Below are 19,386 nucleotides of genomic sequence, written 5' to 3' on the forward strand. Positions count from 1 at the left end.
TAAGGAAAAGGAGATTATCAGGTAAGTAATCTCAACATTTTTAGCACCCAAAAGCACCAAGCGTTCTTAAAATTTCAAATGGAAAAGATTCTCCTATTAGTTTTCTTTTATTAATGAAGATCCATTGACTTGCCCTATGTCAGTATTGTTACAGTTATTTCCTCTATTTTTCAAATTCTGATCAAATTTGGTTAGAATTCATTTGCATGCAGTAATGGATTACCATCATCATTCGAAAGATCTTCCTTTATCTCATCATCTCATGGTATTTGAACCTATGGTGGAATCTGCCACTAAATTCCTGACTTGGAAGCTTTTGTTTCTTATAGCAGTAACATCAGCATCCAGAATAAGTGAACTTCAGGCTTTGGTGACTTATCCTCCATATACGCAAGTTTTTTCTAATAAAATTATTTTGAGAACTCTCTCCAAGTTCTTGCCTAAGGTAGGGATCTCAGTTTCATTTGAATCAATTGATTGTTCTTTCAATTTTCTTTCTAAAATTTCATTCTTTTCTTGCTGAACAGTTCTACACACTGCAGAAGAGTATTATTTGGATAGAAGAAAATGAATTAGAAAGTCTATGCAATTGTTTCTCTCATATGATGTAAACAGACAATAAAGAAAAAGCAAATGCTATCAGCCTGTCTTTCATATTGCATTTCCTTTTGCTTCTCTAGAGCAGGGATTCAGCTTTCTCAAAAGCTTAGAGCAGCTGCAGTCTCCATAGCCCATTTGCAAAACTGCCATTTGGGTATCTCTACATGTATTTATTTATAAAGTTTTGATATTCTGCCATAACCAAGCTGGTCTCATGCATACTTTCACAAAGCATTACAGTTTAAATCAAGATTCTTAGAACAATAGTATATTTGGCCATGCATTTCTACAAAAATTATTTCAGTAAAAGCTTCAGCTTACTTCTGTCCTCATGTATGGGTTGGTTGTACAACTACAAACTATAAACAAGATTATTCCATGCAGCCCTTAGCTTGGGAGTCCTCGACTTATATAGTTGCTTTTGTTCCTGCTTGTCCATGGAGAAAGCGAAGATGCTTATTTGTCACAAGTGTTCTCTGTGGACAGCAGAACAAATCTGCAACACAATCCCATCCTCTTCCCCTTTGTGTTGAAGCTTAGCTTGTGAAATGACTACTGTGACTCACATAGTGACAGCAGTGCGCAAACAGCCATTTTTGCTCAGAAAGACTAATTTGGTCTGAGGGAGCATTTTTCCACATTGCTACCGTTGAATGACATTTTCTGATTTATTTGCTGTCCATGGAGAGAAGATCTGTTATAGGTATGCAACTTCACTGCACCTGAATGTAATCCACTTTGAGCTACCAGTGAAAAGGCTTGATCTACAAATAAAATTAGTTCTTTGTGTGAAACTGGCTTACCCAAGGTCACATCAATTATTGGTGGCAGAAATTAGATATAAACTCAGATCTTCCATTTCCTAGCCCATTATTCTAACCATAAGTTCACTTTCTGTCTGGGAAAATGAGACATGGCCAGACTATTCCCTTTCTTGCATGGGCATAGTATCGATAGTGTACAGTGGTGTAGGGATGTGCAGTCAGAAAGTATTTGTTGCATTTGGGATACGTATTCGTCGGGGGTGGGGGGTGTATTTGTTGCATTCGTACAATGGCGCCCCGATACGTTGATACGTGCATTCGTTTTCCGGTTCCCATTAAAGTCAATGGGGGAAGTATTTGCAGCCTATTTTTGGCTGCAGAATTGGGGTTTTATTATCAATTTTGATGAAACTTCTGGGGAGCAATCATCAGAACAACAAAACAGCTCCAAGGTACTTAGACTGTGGCAAAGTGGCACCAAAGTGGCACGAATACCCTAAGGCACTGTAAAGGAGCAAAGGAGTACCAGAAGTGGCAAGAGTGCTTTAACAGAGGCACAAAGCAGCAGCGAGAGTGTCAAAAACACACCGCACTTCAAAAGAGAGCACCGATAACAGATGCATGAACCCTCGAAGGCAGCACGACAGGCAAAGCGGCAAGACAAGTGGCATCAACATCCTACAGCACAATGAAGGCAGAACATAGCAAGCATAAAGACTAGCACCAACACACTGAGGAACCATGATAGTGGCAAGAACACAACAAGGAGTTGAGTGAGTCATCTGGTGATATGCAGCAAGGCAGAGCGGCAGAAAGTTGATATTTGTATATCTGCCAACTCCACCATTGTAAAAGACCAGTGAGAGCTCACTAGACGCCAATGGAAACACCCCACTCTAGGGGCAAACCCTCATGGGTTTTTCCATTGGCGTCTAGTGAGCTCTCGCTGATCTTTTAAAATCTGGTGGATGTGGCTGATATACAAACAAGAGTTTTCAAGGCCAAGACAGAGGAGGGTGCATGTGAACAGCGGTTCAACATGAGTCAGAGGGTAGATACAGGCTGGCTACACCCGGGGAGAGTTCCTTTTTCCTTTGAGCCGGGAAGGGCTCCCCAGAATGGTTTTGCCCCTAGAGTGGAGCACGAGCCTTCAAAGTGTGGCGTAGTGCCATGTGAACAGCGGTTCAACATGGGTCAACCGGTGCGAAGAGAGAGGCTGCAACACCGGGGAGAGTTCCCTTTCCTAAGAACAGGAAAGGGCTTCCTTGGAATGGGTTGGCCCCTAGAGTGGAGCACGAGCCTTCAAAGCGTGGCGACATGGAGCAGGGTGCCATGTGAACAGCGGTTCAACATGGGTCAACAGGTACTAAGAGAGAGGCTGCAACACCGGGGAGAGTTCCCTTTCCTAAGAGCAGGAAAGGGCTTCCTTGGAATGGGTTGGCCCTTAGAGTGGGGCACGAGCTTTCAAAGCGTGGTGACGTGGAGCAGGGTCTTACTGTGAGCATGGTCTCACTGTGTTTGCCACAGTCTAAGTACCTTGGAGATCTTTTCTCGTTCTGAACATGGGTCAGCAGGTACTAAGAGATAGGCTGCAAAACCGTGGAGCATTCCCTTTCTTTGAGCAGGAAAGGGCTCCCTGGAATGGATTGGCCCCTAGAGTGTATAATGGTACAAATTGTTAGGATTTAAGCATTTGCAAACAGAACATGACTTCATAAGCAAGACGGAGGAAGTTCTCTTCTCTGCCCTGCCTCCTACCCTGGGATAGTGTTACCGCACTCCACCCCATTTCCTCCATGGTGGGTTGTCGCTTCTGCCACATGTCAGGGGGTTGCTGGCCTGCCATCTGACTGCTAGAAGGGGATGAGGGCATGGGCTGACTCTGCTGCTTTTTGACCACTTTACGCTGCTTGGAAGGGGTCCCCTGACTGGTATTGCCACCATCCCCAGATGGCAGTAATCTTGTTGGATGTTGTCTCTTGATATGATGCGTCATGAGAAAATTATATAGATGTCCATTTGCTTGTTTCTGCTAATATCCCTGGCACAGTAATTACACCGAGCAAAATGTGGGTCATCCATCACTTTAAAGTGGCTCCAGATCACAGATGTCTTTCGTGATCCTCCCTTCTCTAAAGCCTTGGGGGTGGTTGTTGGCACTGGAGCTGAGGTAGTGGGTGCACCCTGAGAAGCAATGCCAGTGGCCTCAGTCACCCTCTGTGCCTGCACTGACTGCTCTTCGTCCTCCTCCTCATCAGTTTCATCTCTCCCCTGCTGCACTGAGGTGAAGGCTGACAGGACTAACTGATCCTCCTAAAGCTTTGTCAGCTATTACTACTTTCGTTTCAGATGAGAATCCCACACAAGATGATTCTTCATCTGAATCAGAAGCAAACAGTGACTGCGCTACATTGTCAATGCTAAGTGTTAGCTGAGACTTCTGTCCTCCTGCTGCTTTTGGGTGTCGACATTTTGTCTGGCATGACAGCCTCCCCTTCCCTCACCTCCAAAACTATAGGGCCAGAAACAGGTGATGGCGATGCATCATGGTCAGATTTAATTTTTTTCAGAATGGAACTGCCTGCCCCTACAAAGAGTTTAGATTGCGACAGGTGCCATTTTAACTTTAATTGGGGAGTGGCACTAGTGCCTTTTGAAGTGCCTCCTCTGCAGGTCCCAATCACTCGACTACATCTAGCTTTCCCTGACATTATGGATTTAATGTCACTGTCTAGTTCCTACCGGCTGTCCACTGCCAGGATGCCTTGCTATGCACTAATGTAACGTGTGTGGTGTGCACACACACGCAGCTTGCTTGTAAGCACAAAAGAGGCAGGCTGGAGTCTTGACTGCACAGACCGTCCCAATAATAAAGTTCAGTCTGTTAAACTACCTACTGCCCACTGAAGCCCAGTACACAGAGAGACTGAGTGAGTTGTTAAAGAAACTCAGTTTAAAAAAGCTGGAATTGTTGGCACAGCGGGAAAATGGATGATATGTATTATGCAAATTCTACCAAAATTGAATATATCTCTCCCAGCCACAACACAAAAATCATGCTTGCTTGCAGCCTAGCCCAGAGGGTGAATGAAAAAAAAGGGCACTAGCCCTAGCAGCTTCTCTCCCTGGCACAGAGAGACCGTCTCAGATCACCTAAATAATAAACTGCTTCAAACAAACACAAACAGGGCTAGCTGGCACAGGCACTGCAGCCAAATTAAGAATAAAAATCTTTTTTTCCTCTTTCCTAACTAGCCAAAATTGCTCTCAGTGCAGCCTCCTTCCAAAAAGCCCCCCTACCCACACCACCCCTGCGAAGAAAGTGCATGGCACGCCTCGTGCTGATGTATATATAGTGCTAGCTCATCAGTAAAATCCTCACAGAGCACTGAATGACAGTGTGATTGGCTGCATTCAGTGCATTTCACAAAATGTCAGCGTTGATATACTGCATTCCGGTATCCAAGCCAACCTGTCAGACCCTTTCCTGTGAGTCACAGTGACTCACAGGAAAAGGGTATGAGCGCTGACATTTTGTGAAATGATTCCAAATGGCGGCGAAGAAAAGCGCGCGTGCCGTGCAATGCATTAAACGGGTGATGTTATATTTGTGGGGAGTCGCGATGCGTTTCGCCTCCTCACGAATATAACAAAAAGTGACATATACGTTGCAGATCGCCGATACGGTGAAAACGAATGCACACCCCTACAGTGGTGCAAAGACACCACCAACTTGGGGAGCTATAACGTCTTCTTTAGCTTCCCCCCCCCCCCCCCCCCCCCCCCCCCCCCCCCCTCTGAAATGATAAGCGAGCACTGCTTCTGCCCACCACTGCTGTGACTCACCAACAGTATTCCCTCTAAGCTACATGTATGTGCACCCAAGCCCATCTTTTCCTGTGGGCGTGCATAGCTTACCCCCTCCCTAGCTCAGGAAGATCAGCGGAGCTCATCCCACCACAGCCCAAAGAGAAGAAGAAGCTAGCAGGGCCATGGTGGAGCTAATCCCACCATGGCCCAAAGCAAAGAGGAGGCTGTGTATGTGTATGTCTGTGTGAGAACTTGTGTTCGGGCCTGTGTGCATGTCTGTGTGAGAGCATGTGTGCCTGTGTGTTTATCTGAGAGCCTGTGTACATGCATGTGTGTCTGTGTGTATGTATGCGAGCATGCCTACGAGAACCTATGATGCGAAGACTGATTATTGATAGTTAGCCACATAACTTACTTATTTATTTATTTATTTAGCATTTTTATATACTGACATTCTCGATACAAATATCAAATCATGTAACTTATGCGGCTAATCTGCTCCACCCCGATCTGAACACTACACCCTGTGACTCAGCTGCATAATTTACATTTCCCCGGATAAATAGCACTGAATGGACTTTGAATATTGACCTCTTGATATTTTGAAAGGAATGATGGTTTCTGTTTTTCCATTGTTGCACTGCATAATGCAGTCAGGCTTGCGGTTTTCAGTACAATTTTGTTGGCTCATTTCTATTCTGTATTTGGTGAGGGGTTGTCTCTATTTTAAATTCTTGCTGTGAAAATGATGGTACTTATCACTGGCATTTATGGCATTATAGTCCTCTCTTCCTCATTTCTATTTTAAACATATGTTTACTCTTTATTAATTTTCCTTGCATGCAGAAAGTGGTTTTGAATGTTCTTGCAGAAAATATATTTTATTGTAACTGCTGTTAGTAGATTAGGTGATTTTAAGGAATGGACTTAGCTAATGTTCCCTCTAGGGATTGGGTTGCTGTGAGCATAAAATTGATAGGCTTTTTGCATCAAAGAAAGTAGTGTTCACAGGGTAATGTAGGAGGATGTTCCGTGTTCTAGGGGACATGGCAGGAGCAAATGTTTGGTGCACCACCAACTTCACCCTATGCCCCTGCTTTCATGTACACTTATTCTGTGAAATGTATTTTGTGTTCACAGTATTTTAAGAGGACAATTTTCAAAGGGATCTAGTTGGGTAACTAAAAATGGCTAAATCTAGTTGCTACAAAAATAGGCCATTCCTGAGGTGGAGATAAAGCAGGGAAAAATATGCACATTTGATTTTCAAATCTATGCACATATTTCAAAGTGTGCAACCAACCTGCAGAAATAGTAGATGCAAAGTCTGTGGGTACTTTAGAACCTGCATATCTTTGTACCTGTGTTGTTTCCCTTAGAAAATGGACTACAAGGTAAGTGGGTACAAAAGTACCTGCAGACTTTGTACCTCCACTGGTTACTTAGTTGTTCCCTATTTGTTAGGTGTATTCTGCTGCCATATAGTGATTTGTGAAGGACTCATAGGATTAACAAGGTCCAGGGATTTAGGAGGCGGTTTAAGTACCAAGACAGTGTGTCACTTAACCTTTTCACACTATCTCTAACACACATCATGGGTTTAACACGTGGACACTTGGAAGTCCCAGCAAGCACTGCAGAGGCCTTGCCTGCACTCATGCATGTGCCTTTCTCCTGACAATCACTCACCTACCACCTGGGGTTCTATTTGCCTTTGGGTAAATGCCCACCCTGCCATCAAATTACTTCCTGAGCATTTTCTGGGAACACTGCAACTTTGCAAATCTGGGGTCTCGCAGTTCTCAGAAAAGTGCTCACAGGGCACACATCCAGAACACACAGATCACCTAGCGCCTCACTTACCTGGGATACAATCAGTTGCAAACACAGCACTAATAAAGAAGTTATTATTAAATAGTCTGAAAAGTAAATGTGAAAGATTCTACATAAAACTGCATTGCAGCAAGCAGGGGAAAGGAAAAGAGATTACACAGTAACACCAGCTATTTACTGAACCTAACTGCGGGGCTGAATGCTGTCCCTGTCTCCATCAACAGTGATAATTCTGAATAACATTTGGCAGACTGACCCAACTGTATGTCCCAGCTGCAATGGGTCTATTTGTCCCTCATTTTCTCTCTCAGCTGCTTTCAGCTATCACTTCATCATCAAAACAGCTTTTTTTTTTTTTTTTTTTCAAAACTGTCAGTCTTGCCATCCTTACCAGCATAATGACATCATCAGTTGACTTTCTGAGGTTAACCTCGTCAGCTCCAGCTGCTGGTGACTTTGAAACACTGCCATCTGTTGTCCAGTTTTAGATTGCCAGGAAAATAAACATCCTCAAATAAAAGGTGATTCATAGAACAAACAAGTAATATTCTTAACAGTCAAACTCCTGTTTCACCACCCAGGGTTTATTGGGAAAAACAAAGTTCAGAAGAATGCAAACTTAAGACATTAAAACATCTATTTAAATTCATAACCATAGTCATGCAGCCCCTGGTTAATGCAGTTTACAACACACCTGGATCTAGCCCAGGACAACCCTTAGTATTTAACATAAGGAACTGACTAGGCTGATTAAGCATAAGAAAGGTTCTGGATTTGCACTTTAGGGAAATACACTAGGGCCTTTTAACAGAGGCAGCCGCAAGGCTTTAAAAGAAGGAAACATGTTCATCTAAACTGAAATTACTGCGAGCTTCTTGCTGCAGGACCCAGCCAGGTATTTTGAGCAAGAAAAAGGAGGTTAAGAACCCCCCACATAGAAAATCGTTCCTGTCTATAAGCAAAGTTTGCCCTACTGGGGAAGATTGGATGGCCACTCTCCAAGGAAATTTCCACTGCTGGATCGCTCTCATTTTTTTTTTTTTTTAAGGAAGAGTTTAAACAAGAGCAGGATGTAACGCATGACTCAGCAGCCCTCCCTCGCTCTTTCAGTTGATTTTATGTTTTAGGAAAGAGGTTTTTGATTGAGTTGCTTGAAAGGGTCGATAGAATCCTTCTCATGGTTATATTGAGAATTGCCTTTAGTGTTACAATCTGTAAGGATAACTTTCAAAGTTGTGCATGTGCCCATATGATGTGCGCAGTTTATAAAATACAAGTTCATATGTGCAAACATGCTCGCATATATAAAAAAACAGTGCCCACAAGCAAGTTTGGACTTATCCGGATAAGTAGTGGCACTTATCCAAATAAATTCTGATTTATCTGGCTAAATAGTGGTAAAGTCACTACTTGGCCTGGTAAATCTGAAAAGTGCTACTTGCCTGTCTTAAGGTAGTGCTTTTCAGACTTCTCCGGCTAAGTAAGTTAGCCGAATAAATCTAAAAAAGCACTGTTTAAACGGATAAGCCTTAAACTGATACTTATTCGGCTAAGAAACATACCTAGATAAGTCTAAAATGTGCTACTTAGCCCGCTAAATAAGGTATCCAGCTAAGTATTGCTTGTAAACTTATCCAGCTATCTAACTTAGCTGAATAATAGTATGTTAAGACTTATCCATGTAAGTAGCATTTTTTTCAGACATTCATCTAAGTAGCATTTTTCCATATTTATCTGGCTATCTTACTTAGCAAGATAAGCCTGAAAAGCGCCACTTAGGCAGGTAGCACTTTTCAGACTTAAGTAGCATCAAAGCAGCTAAGTTTTGGAATTTGTCCAAATAAGTATTGCTACTTATCCAGATAAGTAAAATTTAGCAAGATAAGTGTTTGCAAATGATATACATGCATATCTTAACTTCCAGTTTTAGAGATAAAAAAAGTAGATTTTTCATTTGTAATTTAAATGTATTAAACCGCCCAATCCCCCTAAATTGGTGTTTATATGCATATGTTGGGGGATTTTCTAACATGCAAGCCACAATGAAATAATCAGTTTTACTAATTAGTGTCCCTGTTCGCCTAGTCCACCTCCAGCTCGTGAAGACCCTCTTGTTTCTTCAGTCTGAGCTCCCCCATTTCAAATCCTCCATGCAGGCAATTTTTCATTATAGATATTGAGCAGGAGTAAATATATGCAAGTAAGGTGCCACATTTACATGTGTAAATTGCCTATTTTACATGCATAAGAGCTATTTTTTACATGCACAGCTTTTGAAAATTCACCTTTATATTTCTCAGCACAGCTTGATATGTTTTGCTTTGATTGGCGAAGGCCAGAGAGGTTAGTCACTCAATGAGTGTCCAGTAGGGAAGCCAGCCTGGAGCCCTTTGTTTCTCTCTGAAACCCACTGCCAGCATAGCCTTTTAATCTGAGTACAGCTAAGTATTCAGAGAAGGTCTCAGTCCAGAATATACCCAAGTTTATCAGAATAAAACTCCTCCCTTTTATCAGGATTTAATGGATGCTTGTTACAATAAACACAATGGCTATCAGGACTTCTATTGAAACATTACACATCTTGTGATTGTCTCATGTAAGAAAAAAAATTAATAAAGCCTTAGGATATCAAATTAATTTAAACTTGCACTTTACAAAGTGATAAGACAATCTAACTCTCATCAGCATTAATGAAATTAAATAGCCCAAATCTTACAAAGGCAGAGTTTCAAGAATACTTGTCTGGTCAATCTCCTTAGTGGCAAACAGCATGAGTCCAGGATCTAAGGATGTTCTGTTGTTTCAAAATGTCATAAGATCTATAGGCTTCAGATAAAAAAAAAAACCCAAAACTAAAAGCTTCAACTTAGATCAGTTGGGTGCCTATGCCTGCCCAGTCATTGGTCCCTGAATCGCACTTTCCAGATAACTCAGGCTGTTTCTAACACCTGGCAATGTAACAACATATATAAAGGTACCACTGCTCAAAACAAAATTAAAGGAGGGCAGTTAAAGTTGGTTCTCCTTGTCTACGCATGGCATTGGTACCTGTTAGCCCTTGATGTCTTGGTTCGCATCTTTTTAAAGGCCTCAATTTGCATTTTTCAATTCATTAATGCAAATTAATGGGCTTCAAGATGAACAGTGTGATTAGACCAATCAACAAGTTGTTTGTTCTCCCCCCTTCCTCCCACTAAACAAGCTACTTCAGTTTCTGATCAGACAGAACATGGTTGAAAAAAAGACATCTCATTGATGCCATCTCTGATAGACTGAGTTGTTTGTGGAAGTCTTAAAAATAAGACTAGCTGATACCATGCCTGCCTATTATGCAGCATAAACAGTTGTTCTTTGTACAGAAACATGGTCAAATATCCCAGAATTAAATGGGATGTGAACATAAGAAATGCCATACTAAGACCAAAAGTCCATCAAGCCCAGTATCTATCCTATCTCTGACAGTGGCCAATCCAGGTCACAAGTACCAGCAGGATACCAAAGAATAGGTCCAGTCCTTCTTGCTCACAACCAGGGAAAAGCTGTAGCAGGCTAATAATAGTTTATGGACTATTCTGATACAACAATACCCAGAAATGTTAGATTGGACAAAAATCTGTTTAAATATATCAAACAACTAAAAGTGTAGTCCATAATATTATATGAAATTTTTTAATGAATAAGGACCATCATAAGTAGACCCAAAACAACAAAGCTGGTTGTGTAAGGGTACTGGTTGGTATATTCATCGGTCTGGGTCCAAGAAAACTTTTAAATTGATTTTTTTTCAAACAAGCATGAACTTCAAACAAGCGCATTCTATTTCACAAATTCTTATTTTACAAAACATCCCAACGATCCTGACATGAATTCATATTTCGGCAATTCTGCATCAGGGTAGCTGAAAGTGTCCCACAGTCTCTGGAAGTGCCGTTAGGTAAGATCCTCCATGCCTCAGTTTCTAAAAGAATTTGAGGGCAAATACACATTATTATGGTTAACCGGAAACAGATTTGAAAATCATCCAATCACAGTGCGCAATGTGTCCTAAACTGTTTTGACCACAGAAAACCATTACAAAGGAATCTCTGCCAATGAAAACAGATTCCAAGTTCCTGACCAACATTATTTACCCACACAAATGAAGACAAACATGAATTAAATAATAGTACTCCATTGAATGGATTCATTTAATCCAGCGGGTGCCACTGTATTTTTATGTAAAGATCCAATATTGTTCACAGATGTTTAAATAAGCTCATGATCACCCCTGTGGGGAGGATACATGAATTTGTTCGATAATGGTACAATGTAAACCTTCGAAAAACCTTGTCCCTTGCCAAACAATGGGACAATAATGGGGATTGCTACTTTCTTATTGTAAGACTGCTACTGTGTTCAATAAGAGATGTTTTGATAGCACATTTAGTTTGATCCACATACACTAGATCACATGGACAAAAAAATGATATCAATAACAGAATTAAATAAGCAATCCATGTTATGTTTGTGTATAAAATTTTCCAGTGGCTGAATAACACCGAAATGGCCCTTATAGAATTGACAGAAAACGTACACGATCCACCAGCAGATGAGTGGCAGAGGATGTTACATTCTACGTTACTTGTAATAATGTTCAATGGTTTATTGTTATTGTTCCATGTTCTATGTAAAAAAACCCAGGTCTAACTTCCCAGACCAGGGCAACCTCTTTCGTTACTTGTAAACCGGACTGATTTGTATTGCATACAGGAATTCCGGTATATAAAAATTTAAAATAAATATAAATAAATGAAGCAGCTATGTTAAGAAAGAAGAAACCACCTTTCATGGATATTAAGGGGCGGATTTTAAAAGGCGCGTGAATAGCCTACTTTTGTTTGCGCTCCAGGCGCAAACAAAAGTACGCTGGATTTTAGTAGATACGTGCGGAGCCGCGCGTATCCACTAAAATCCTGGATCGGCGCGCGCAAGGCTATGGATTTTGTATAGCCGGCGTGCGCCGAGCCGCGCAGCCTACCCCCGTTCCCTCCAAGGCCGCTCCGAAATCGGAGCGGCCTCGGAGGGAACTTTCCTTTGCCCTCCCCTCACCTTCCCCTCCCTTCCCCTACCTAACCCACCCGCCCGGCCCTGTCTAAACCCCCCCCTTACCTTTGTCGAGGGATTTACGCCTCCCAGAGGGAGGCGTAAATCCCCGCGCGCCAGCGGGCCTCCTGCGCGCCGGGCCGCGCCCTGGGGCGGGTACGGAGGGCGCGGCCACGCCCCCGGGCCGTAGCCACGCCCCCGTACCCGCCCCCAAAACGCTGCCGACACGCCCCCGAAACGCCGCGACGACCGGGCCCGCCCCCCGACACGCCCCGACACGCCTCCCTCGGAGAACCCCGTGACTTACGCGAGTCCCGGGGCTCTGCGCGCGCCGGGAGGCCTATGTAAAATAGGCTTCCCGGCGCGCAGGGCCATGCTCGCGTAAATCCACCCGGTTTTGGGCGGATTTACGCGAGCAGGGCTCTGAAAATCCGCCCCTATATGTTTTAAAAACAATCACTGGTGGGAATTTTAGTTATTTGTTGTATTTATGGACTTTTTAACACAGCTACATTTACTGCTTTCCCCCATCCTGTGGCAACATATTCAACAATTTAATTGTGCTCTAAATAAAAAAAATGCTTTCTGCGATTCATTTTAAATGTGCTATCATTGTCATGGAGTGTCTACTAGACTTAGTACTATTTGAAAAGTTAAATAACTGTTCCCCATTTACTGTTACATCCCACTCATGATTTTATAGTCCTCTATTATATCTCCTCTCAGCTTTCTCTTCTGCAGGCTGAAGAGCCCTAACCAATTTAGCTTTTCCTCACAGGAGAGCTGTTCCATCCCCTTTATCATTTTGGTCGCCCTTCTCTGTGCTTTTTCCGGTTCCACTATATCTTTTTTGAGGTTGGGTGTCCAGAAATGCACACAGTACTCATAATATGATTGTGCTGAGGATCAACACCGAGGTATTATGTTTTCCATTCCTTTCCTAATCATACTTAACATTCTGTTTGCTTATTTGACCACCACTGTGCACTGGGCTGAGGATTTCAAAGTATTGTCCACAGTGACTCCAAGATCCTTTTCCTGGATGTGACACCTAATATGGAACTCAGCATTATATACTTAGAATTTGAATCATTGGTTCTCAACCCAGTTTTCAGGGCACACCTAGCTAGTTTTTCAAGATAGATCTGAACAGGTTTTCAAGATAGATCTGCATAGGACTGGGTTGAAAATCACTGGTTTGGATTATTTTTCCCTATATGCATCACTTTGTACTTATCCATATTAGATTTCATCTGCCATTTATATGCTCAATTCCCTATTTTCTCAAGGTCCTCTTGCAATTCTTCACAATTGGTTCGTGACATAACAACCTCGAATAATTTTATGTCATGTGTGAATTTGATCACCTCACATATCACTTCCTTTACCAGATCATTTATAAATATATTAAAAAGGCACCAGTACCTGCAGCACTCTCCGTTATCTCTTGAGAGAAATGACTATTCAGTCCTATTCTTTTTTACCTATTCCTTAGCCAGTTACGAATCCACAACAGGACATTGCCTCTTATACCATGACTTTTCAGTTTCCTAAGGAGTTTCTCATGAGGGACTTTGTCAAACACCTCCTGAAAACAGAGATACACTATGTGCTGGATTTTAAGACCTACACACGGGCATAGATTTGTGCGCGCAACCCAGCACGCACAAATCTACGCCCGATTTTATAACATGCACGCGCACTTGTGCACCTTGCGCACCTTGCGCACGCCGAGCCCTAGGGGAGCCCCGATGGTTTTCCCTGTTCCCTCCGAGGCCGCTCTGATTTTGGAGCAGCCTCGGAGGGAACTTTCCTTCCGCCCCCCCCACCTTCCCATTCCTTCCCATTCCTTCCCCTACCTAACCCGCCCCCAGCCCTACCTAAACCCCCCCCCCTAACCTTTATTATTTAAGTTGTACCTGCCTCACCCCACCCCTTTTTTCAAGCCCAGGGACATACGCGCGTCTTGGGGCTTGCGCGCGTCGCTGAGCCTATGCAAAATAGGCTTGGTGCGCATAACCCCCCTGCGCGCGTAAATCCAGCTGGATTTACGTGCGCAGGGCTTTTAAAATCTGCCCCTATATTAGCTGGCTCACCCTTGTCCACATGTTTATTAATTTCTTCAAAATAATCTAACAGATTTGTAAGTCAAGGTTTACCTTTGCTAAATCCATGTTTGTTCTGTCCTGTTTGTCAGTGTCAATCTAGATGACCAGTAATTTTGTTCTTTCGAGTAGCTTCTACTCTTTTGCCCGGCACAAACTCACTGGTCTGTAGTTTCCCAGATCACCTCTAGAGCTCTTTTTAAAAATGGGTGTTGTATTAGCCATCCTCCAATCCTCTGGTACTATAGCTGAACTGAATGCGAAATTAGAGATTATTAGTAATAAATCTGTGGAACAAGCGGTGAATCCCACAGGCCTGGAGACAAAACTAGTCTGACTCCAGCATTTCTTAAAATATAATCTTTATTCACAGCTTCAATCATATACACAAAAGTAGACTGCGTTTACCTTCAGACAGTGTACTCTCTTTACTCACAGTTTGTACTGCTTCATCTTAGCTCAGTGTTTGGACAGTAGAGATGTGAATCGTGTCCTCGATCGTCTTAACAATCGATTTCGGCTGGGAGGGGGAGGGAATCGTATCGTCGCCTGGGGGTCCAGCGGGGGTTCCGGACCCCGCTGGACGACCTCCTGCAGTCGATCTCCTGCCGGCGCCATTTTCCGTACGGAAAACGATTCACGGCAGGAAATCGCTCCCGGACCCCTGCTGGACCCCCAGGGACTTTTGGCCAGCTTGGGGGGGCCTCCTGACCCCCACAAGACTTGCCAAAAGTCCAGCGGGGGTCCGGAACGACCTCCTGCAGTCGAATCGTGTTGGTCTATGGCCGCCGCCATTTTGCGCCGCCATTTTGCAAAATGGCGGCGCAGAATGGCGCCGGCTGAAGACAACACGATTCAATTGCAGGAGACCGTTCCGGTCCGCCGCTGGACCCCCAGGTAATTTAAGGCATTTGGGGGGGGTGAGGGAGGGTGAGGGATTTAATTTAAAGGGTCGGGGGTGGGTTTTAGGGTGTTTTAGTGTGCCAGTTTTCCTGCCCTCCCCCTTCCCCCGATTTACGATTTTTTGACGATAAATCGGGGGAATTGGTATTGTATCGTGGCCCTAAAGATTTTTGACGATTTAAAATATATCGGACGATATTTTAAAAGAGCATAAGCACTGGCAATTTGCCAGTGCTTATGCTCTTTTCTATATTTTTCATTTGGATCCACCTTCCAATTTTTGAAAGATTTTTTTTATTTTTTTAGCTTTATTAGCCTCTTTAACTTTATCATTTAACCATGCTGGCAATCATTTGGTCTTCTTTCTACCTTTTTTAATGCATGGAATGCCTTTATTCTAGGCTTCCAAAATGGTGTTTTTAAACAGCATCCATGCCACTTGCAAACATTTAACCTTTGCAACTACTTTTTAGCTTTTTTGTATTTAATTTTTCACTGTATCATAGTCTCCCTTTTTAAAGTGCTATTGCAGGAGTGATTGCTAGATTTGATTACGTTATGGTAACTATTGCCAAGCAGCCCCACCACTGCTCCCTGTCACACCAGATCTATTGTAGTGAAGATGAGATCTAGAGTAGGGATGTGAATCGTGTCCTCGATCGTCTTAACGATCGATTTCGGCTGGGAGGGGGAGGGAATCGTATTGTTGCCGTTTGGGGGGTAAAATATCGTGAAAAATCGTGAAAAATCTAAAAATCTAAAAATCGCAAAACCGGCACATTAAAACCCCCTAAAACCCACCCCCGACCCTTTAAATTAAATCCCCCACCCTCCCGAACCCCCCCCAAATGAGTTAAATAACCTGCGGGTCCAGCGGCGGTCCGGAACGGCAGCGGTCCGGAACGGGCTCCTGCTCCTGAATCTTGTTGTCTTCAGCCGGCGCCATTTTCCAAAATGGCGCCGAAAAATGGCGGTGGCCATAGACGAACACGATTGGACGGCAGGAGGTCCTTCCGGACCCCCGCTGGACTTTTGGCAAGTCTCGTGGGGGTCAGGAGGCCCCCCACAAGCTGGCCAAAAGTTCCTGGAGGTCCAGCGGGGGTCAGGGAGCGATTTCCCGCCGCGAATCGTTTTCGTACGGAAAATGGCGCCGGCAGGAGATCGACTGCAGGAGGTCGTTCAGCGAGGGTTCCGGCGCCTCGCTGAACGACCTCCTGCAGTCGATCTCCTGCCGGCGCCATTTTCCGTACGAAAACGATTCGCGGCGGGAAATCGCTCCCTGACCCCCGCTGGACCTCCAGGAACTTTTGGCCAGCTTGTGGGGGGCCTCCTGACCCCCACGAGACTTGACAAAAGTCCAGCGGGGGTCCGGAAGGACCTCCTGCCGTCCAATCGTGTTCGTCTATGGCCGCCGCCATTTTTCGGCGCCATTTTGGAAAATGGCGCCGGCTGAAGACAACAAGATTCAGGAGCAGGAGCCCGTTCCGGACCGCTGCCGTTCCGGACCGCCGCTGGACCCGCAGGTTATTTAACTCATTTGGGGGGGGTTCGGGAGGGTGGGGGATTTAATTTAAAGGGTCGGGGGTGGGTTTTAGGGGGTTTTAGTGTGCCGGCTCACGATTCTAACGATTTATAACGATAAATCGTTAGAATCTCTATTGTATTGTGTTCCATAACGGTTTAAGACGATATTAAAATTATCGGACGATAATTTTAATCGTCCTAAAACGATTCACATCCCTAATCTAGAGTAGTCTCCCATCTTATCAGTTGAAGGACTAGCTGCTCCATGAAGCAATCATAAATGGCTTCTAGAAATTTTGCTTGTAAAGTATGTCCTGATGAGACATTTGCACATTAATGACTTGCCTATTTTGTTAGTTTTTCTAATTTCTGGTTGTATATCACTGTTTGTCTCTTCATCCTGGCCACACAGATGATAGTATACCCCTTCTGCTATACTCTTCCCCATTATACAAGGAATTTCTACCCATAGAGATTTCACAGTGCATTTTGCCTGCTGCACGACTTTTATCCTGTTTGACTCTATGCCATCCTTAATATATAGTGCCACTCCACCACCAATTTTACACAGCCTAAAAAATTGATATAATTTGTACTCTGGTATTTCAGTTATCCCATTGCTTATCCCCCTTCTACTAGGTGTCTGAGATGTCCATTATGTCTATATCCGTGCTAAATGCCATACATTCCAACTCTCCAATCTTATTTTTTTGACTTCTGGCATTTGCTTACAAAAAATTCAAAGTATGTTTTTTTTTAAATTGTATTCACAAACTGCCTAGCAGTCGAAATGGGTAGTTTGAAAGCATTTATCGCTGTATGCTCTTTATTTAATTGCATCGAGGCTACTTTTGCCTCTATCACAACTTCTCTATCAGCATATTCTGTCTCTCCTGTTATGCTTATATCCTTGAAGATATCTCACTCCAAACTGTTCATTCCTCAGCAACTATGGGCTTTCCTTCATGATATAGTTTTAAAGCTGTTCTGTTCTCCTTTTTAAACATTACTGCAGCATCTGGGTTCCAGCCTGGTTAAGATGGAGCCCATCCTTTCAAAGTATACTCTCCCTTCCCCAAAATGTTGTGCAATTCATAACAAATCTAAAGCCCTTTTCCTTGCACATTTACTTCACCTATGCATTGAGACCCTAGAGCCCTGCCTGCCTTGGAAGCCCTGTGCCTGGAATGGGGAGCATTTCTGAGAATGCATCCCTGGAGTTTCTGGATTTCAGATTTCTACTTAAAAGCCTAAATTTGGCTTCCAGAAACTTCTTCCCTCACCTTCCTATATCTTTGGTGCCCACATGTACCACAACAGCTTGGATCCTCCTCAGCACTGTCTAAAATCCTATCTTGGTGATGCATAATATCTATCACCTTTGTGATTTTAGACAGTGCTGGGGAGGATCCAGCTGTTGTGGTACATGTGGGCACCAAAGATATAGAAAGGTGAGGGAAGAAGTTTCTGGAAGCCAAATTTAGGCTTTTAAGTAGAAATCTGAAATCCAGAACTTCCAGGGATGCATTCTCAGAAATGCTCCCCATTCCAAGCACAGGACTTTAAAGGCAGGCAAGTTACCATGTGATCCTCATGCCCACCAGCCACCCAGGTATCTATATTCCTTCAATGGACATCCTAACCCTTCTCTACTGGGCACATGCCCCTGGAGAGAGATCCTTCGTGCAAGAGGATACTGCATCACTAGAGGGTAAGTCCTAGTTAAAAAATCATTTCCTGCCTTCTCCGAGTAATGCTCTCCTTCCAGATGACCTTTCTTATCTAAGGTAGCACAGGAGCTGCCAAATAGGAAGTGGGGCCACTCTACTATGTCCTTGAAGGTCTCCTTTATATTTCTTTCTGTCTACCTTAGCTCCTCCAGGTCTACCACTCTCTAATCTCCAGAGATTGGACTTGTTCTTTGAGAGCTAGGAGCTCTTGGAATCAGGTGCATATATACATTTTCCCACCAACTGAATGCTAATCATATGTATGGCTATTGGTAAAAACACAGAATGGCCCCCATCTCACTTCTGGCCTGCTATCTGAATATTAATATTATTGACTTGTTAGTTTACATTGCTAAGAGAAATAGGAATGCTTCATCTGATGTAAAGTCCCTTAACATTTTTTGGTGTATTTTATGTTAAGTTTGTCAGTGTCCAGCAGTTAATCTAATTTTAAGGACAGGGTTACTGCCTTGTTATATCTAAATCCCTGATTGTTAAGGAAAATGTCCCTCTTGTTCTTTTAAATTGGGATAACAATATGTTTTGGGGTGGGAATTGGGGCAGGAGAGTTGGGAAAAGACCCAGGAATAATTGACTTGTAGATTTTAAATTCTATATAGACATAGCGTAACTCAATGTTCAGTCATAGCATATAAAGTCTGTTAAAAGGTTTCTAGGGGTAGTATTCCTACAAGTCCAGTTATCTGTATAATTGTGTACTGTGATGTACAAGTACAGAAATAATAATTAAATGTGTAAATATACTGCTGTGTGATTCCCTGGGATGTAAGATAACCATGTATCATAAGACTACTCCCCTAAAGCAATTTTCTTCCCATTTGTTGGCTATCACAAGTCTAATAGCAAGGCTGCATTATGTGCAATCATATTGCAGAGGTGATGCGTTTGTGACTGAAGAGTGAGTGGGGGATGTGATGAGGGGGAGAAAGAAGATGTGAAATGTACGTGTATATGAAAGGTGGGGAAATGAGACCCCTCCTATTCTATGGTGATGAAGAACTGAAGGAACCAATC

At 43.3% G+C, this 19,386-nt stretch overlaps 1 protein-coding gene across 1 annotated transcript in view; it reads left to right on the forward strand.

The window, feature by feature from the left end:
* Positions 1-19,386, forward strand: part of DNAH9 (dynein axonemal heavy chain 9) — a 1,128,006-nt gene that overhangs the window by 504,799 nt on the left and 603,821 nt on the right. The gene's annotated exons all lie outside the window — the stretch shown is intronic.

This window comes from Rhinatrema bivittatum, chromosome 4 (assembly GCF_901001135.1).
Source record: "Rhinatrema bivittatum chromosome 4, aRhiBiv1.1, whole genome shotgun sequence".
Taxonomy (NCBI): domain Eukaryota; kingdom Metazoa; phylum Chordata; class Amphibia; order Gymnophiona; family Rhinatrematidae; genus Rhinatrema; species Rhinatrema bivittatum.